Source organism: Neomonachus schauinslandi, chromosome 9 (genome assembly GCF_002201575.2).
Source record: "Neomonachus schauinslandi chromosome 9, ASM220157v2, whole genome shotgun sequence".
NCBI classification, from domain to species: Eukaryota; Metazoa; Chordata; class Mammalia; order Carnivora; family Phocidae; genus Neomonachus; species Neomonachus schauinslandi.
Genome location: NC_058411.1, coordinates 103,745,047 through 103,749,645, shown reverse-complemented (window position 1 = coordinate 103,749,645; position 4,599 = coordinate 103,745,047). Strand labels below are relative to the sequence as shown.

Genomic DNA, 4,599 nt, shown 5'->3' with positions numbered 1-4,599 from the left:
AATATTTCAAATTGACATTTATTGGGAACCCTGAAAGTTTTTACATCCTCCAGCATTGCACCTTGGTAAAGTTAGGGTGGATGACAGGAAAATGTTTACTTTGTGAGGTGGGAGAAGGGCAATTAAGTGAAAAGGAGGCAGGAAAGGGGTCTACCGTAGATGTCCTAAAGTCACTCACCCTGGCCACCTCTCTTTTAAACCCCAGCCTAGCCCAGCTGCCTTGTGGAAGTGAGGTGGTTTAGTGACTCCTGCCTTGGGGCGTAGATGTTGGGAGCTTCTTGACCTAGGGTAGCAATGATGGAAATGAGTATGTTCTGCGCTGTCCAAAATGGCAGCCACTACTCCCATGTGACTGTTGAGCGCTTGAAATGTGACTAGTAAGTCTGAGGAACTGAATTTTAAATTTTATTTAGTTAATTAAATGTAAATCGCCAACATGGCTACTGGCTTCCATATTGGACAGTGCAGAGCTAGGGATTCAGCAAGTCCTAGGCTTAGGTTTTCCACTTGATCAATGGACTGAACTGTTGAGAGGAGATGGTAATCCAGTCCTTTTTCTTCTGTAGTTAGGTCAAAGCCTCCCTCATCCATAGCCCCCACTCCCATCACCTCCTCCTGCTCCATACTCCAGTACAGAGTACCCCAAAGGCAAATCTGGAGACATCTGAGAGCAAAATCTTAAAGCAATGTGAAGAATTCTTGGGACTGAAAGGCAGGATGGATGGTATTCCCAGATTCACCCCTCTGACTTTGTGACCTGCACGATTCTGAGTATCCATTTCCTCTGGGTTTAAATGAATCTTTTGTCCTGGCTGTCAGCCTTTGGAGGGAAATATCCCAAGAAGGAGACAGTGGGCAGGAGTTATTGCCCAAGGAGAGACAAGCAAGCCGAGCCTACAAGGTCAGGAGAAAAGCAGTCCAGGTGCTCTGGGTCCATGGATGGTCAAGAGAGCACAGAGTGGCTTCCAACATGGAGTGGTTATGAGGATGTAACTCAGAGGTGAAGGTGGCTGTGATGGCTTTTTTGTTTTGTTTTTCTTTTTTTAAAGATTTTTATTTATTTGTGTGAGAGAGAGTGAACGCACAAGCAGGGGGAGCAGCAAGCAGAGGGAGAGGGTGAAGCAGGCTCCCCGCTGAGCAAGGACCCCGATATGGGACTCCATCCCAGGACCCTGGGATCATGACCTGAGCTAAAGGCAGAGAGGCTTAACTGACTGAGCCACCCAGGCGCCCCTGTGATGGTTCATTTTGTATTTCAGCTTGATGGGCTAAGGGATACCCAGATAGTTGGTAAGCACTATTTCTGTGTGTGTCCGGAAGAGATTAGCATTTGAATTAGCAGAGTGAGTAAAGATCACCCTCATCACTGTTGCGGGCATCATCCAATGCACACAGAGTCGAAACAGAAAAAAAGGCAGAGGAAGAGCAAATTTGCTCTCTGTGCTTAAGCTGGGAGACACATTTTCTACTGTTCTTGGTCTTTGGCACTCCTGGTTCTTGGGCCTTGGACCCAGACTTACAGCACTGGCTCCTTTCCTTTTCAGTTTTGCCAGTTTGAACTGGGACTACACCACCAGCTTTTCTGGGCCTCCAACTTGAAGACAGCAGATCCTAAGATCTCTTTTCGCCTCCTTCATTGTGTGAGCCAGTTCCTCATAATAAATCCTTATGTTTCTCTATATACTCTACTAGTTGGGGTTGGATTACCACCGAAAATCAGGTTTAGCGTCTGACTTCGTGGGCTAGAGAAGATACTGTACTGAGAAGATTACTGACAAGCTGGAGTCCTTGACCCAACCCACAAGGGGTGTGGTATGCGCACTGCGTATTCAGAACCCCTTAGGTGCAGAAAAGTTACTAACTTCTCACAAAAAGTACCATGAAACTCTAAAAAAAAAAAAAAAAAAAAAATTATGCTAAACAAAAAAATAGAGTAGAACAAAGCACACCTAACTCCACGTACCGGTTTACAAAAAGAAGCAATTAAAAAAAATTTTATTCTACTTCAATAATACTGACAATAGTGAAAAACATACGCCATACAGCACGTAACTCTGTATGCTAACCCCGAAAAAAACAACCACATTTTAAGAACATTATATTGAAAAAGACTACTATCAACCAGTCTGGCTTACCACACAATAACGTCTAATTAATCTTTATTTCGACTTCAAACATAGCCTTAGTTCAGAAAACAAGGCCTCAAAAAATTGGATTAAGACTCAGAATAGTTCCTCTCCACGGAAATCTTTAGTAAAAGGCGAAAGATTTATACGATCTGAAGAGAAACCAGAGAGTAAAACAACTCTCTAACTCATTTTTCAGCAAAATCCAACTCCTAATACGCTGAGGGTGGCCATTTGTCACAAGAGTTAGTGCCTGCAGAAATTTATCCCAGGAATTCTGAAAATAACATCCTCACACTTAGAAAAGACAAATAAGATTTTTTTTTACTTGAAAACAATTATACTGTTCGCAGTGTATTATGGTTATGCAAATGAAGCTGACTAATTCCCCTTACTGACTCCGGAAGTCTTAGTATTCAAAACGTTGCTCTGGGGCCACCTTTAAGGGCCAAAGCGAAGACTCAGCTCTCTGACATCTAAATTTTGTCCTGGTTAACTAGAGTCATTCTGATTTTGTCTGTTCCTACATTGGGACTTTGAGTATGATTTGTTTTATTTTTAAAATAGATTTTATTTTATTTATTTTTTAAAATTTATATTCAATTAGTCAAGGTATAGTATTTTATTTATTTATTCCAGGGGGCTGGGTAGCAGAGGAAGAGGGACTAGCAGACACCCGTGCTGAGCTTGGTGCGGTGGCAGGGCTCAGTCCACCACCCTGAGATCATGACCTGAGCCAAAATCAAGAGTCTGACACTCAATCAACTGAGCCACCCAGGTGTCCCTAAAGATTTTATTCGTGAGTAATCTCTATACCCAAGGTGGGGCCTTAACTTACAGCCCTGAGATCAAGAATTGCTTGCTCCACCAACTGAGCCGGCCACGTACTTGACTAATACAGACTTTTAAAAATTGCAATTCATAATTGCTTATTATTGGTATATAGTAATGCAAATGACTTTTATTTCTCACTCTTGCATTCAGCAATCTTAAACTCTGGTTCTGATGATTGTAGATTCTATTGGATGTTGTACGTAGACAAGCATATCATCTGAAAGTGACAACTTTGTTTTCCCTTATAAATCTATACTTTTTATTATTTCTTTTTCTTGATTGATTTAACTGGTTGGGAAATCTAATAGAGACATTGGACTGAAGCAATGATAGTGGGTATCTTTTTCTTATTCTGGTCATAGCTTTCATTGGACCACCATTAAGTGTGAAATTTGCTGTAGATAGGTGGGGCTTCATGGGCAGGGTCTATGCAGGTACCCTGTGCTCATAAGACCCCAGCTCTGCAGTCGCTTTCATTAAATTCATAGTAATTTTGAACAAAGGTCCTGAATCTTCATTTTGTACTGGGCCTCAAAAGGATTCTGGTAGAAACTCTTCCTTTTTTTTTTTTTTTTTTCAAGATTTATTTATTTGAGAGAGAGATCACGAGCAGGGGGAGGCATAGAGGGAGAAGCAGACTCCCCACTGAGCAGGGAGCCTGATGCAGGACTCCATCCCAGGACCCTGGGATCATGACCCGAGCTGAAGGCAGACGCCTAACCCCCTGAGCCACCCAGGCTCCCCTGGAAACTCTTCTAATTAAGCTAGTTCCATTCTATTCTGGGTTTGCTGTGATTTTTTTTCTTGTAGTACAGGTTGGTATTGAGATACTCGTAAGTTTTCTCTTTTAATCTATTAATGTGGAAAATTACATTCACAGATTTTCTATGATAAATCATCCCTGGGGTCATAGCCTCATAGCCTGAACTCTATTCAGCAATCATGTATTTTTTTTTAATTTTTTTTTTTTAAGATTTTATTTGTGAGACAGAGAATGAGAGACAGAGAGCATGAGAGGGAGGAGGGTCAGAGGGAGAAGCAGACTCCCTGCTGAGCAGGGAGCCCGATGTGGGACTCGATCCCAGGACTCCAGGATCATGACCTGAGCCGAAGGCAGTCGCTTAACCAATTGAGCCACCCAGGCGCCCGCAATCATGTATTTTTAAATACACTTTATTGTTTAGAAAAGTTTTAAATTTACAGAAAAGATGTGAAAATAGTGCAGATTTCTATATATCACACACACATTTGCCCCATCACTAACATGTTATTATTAGTATGATACACTTGTTAATAAATGAATCAGTTCATTCAGATTTGTTTAGTTTTTATCTAATGTCTTTTTTCTGTTCAAGCATCCTCTCCAGGATACTATATTATATTTAGTTCTCATGTCTCCTTAGAGTCCTCTCTGGGCTGTATGTTTCTTAGACTTTCCTTGTTTTGATGACCTTGACAGTTTTGAGGCATACTGGTAAGATATTTTGTAGGATGTCCCTTTACTGGGACTTGTCTGATGTTTTTCTCATGATTAGACTGGGGTAATGTGGTTTTTTTAAAAAAAGATTTTATTTATTTATTTGACAGAGAGACACAGTGAGAGAGGGAACGAACATAAGCAGGGGGAGTGGAAGAGGGA

General features: G+C 41.4%; 1 non-coding gene across 1 annotated transcript; it reads right to left on the bottom strand.

Moving 5' to 3' along the window:
* Positions 1 to 2,184: 2,184 nt before the first annotated feature.
* LOC123325740 lies at positions 2,185 to 2,298 on the bottom strand. Its single transcript, XR_006540599.1, has one exon. It is a non-coding gene; the product is annotated as a U5 spliceosomal RNA (small nuclear RNA).
* Between the last annotated feature and the right edge of the window lie 2,301 nt (positions 2,299 to 4,599).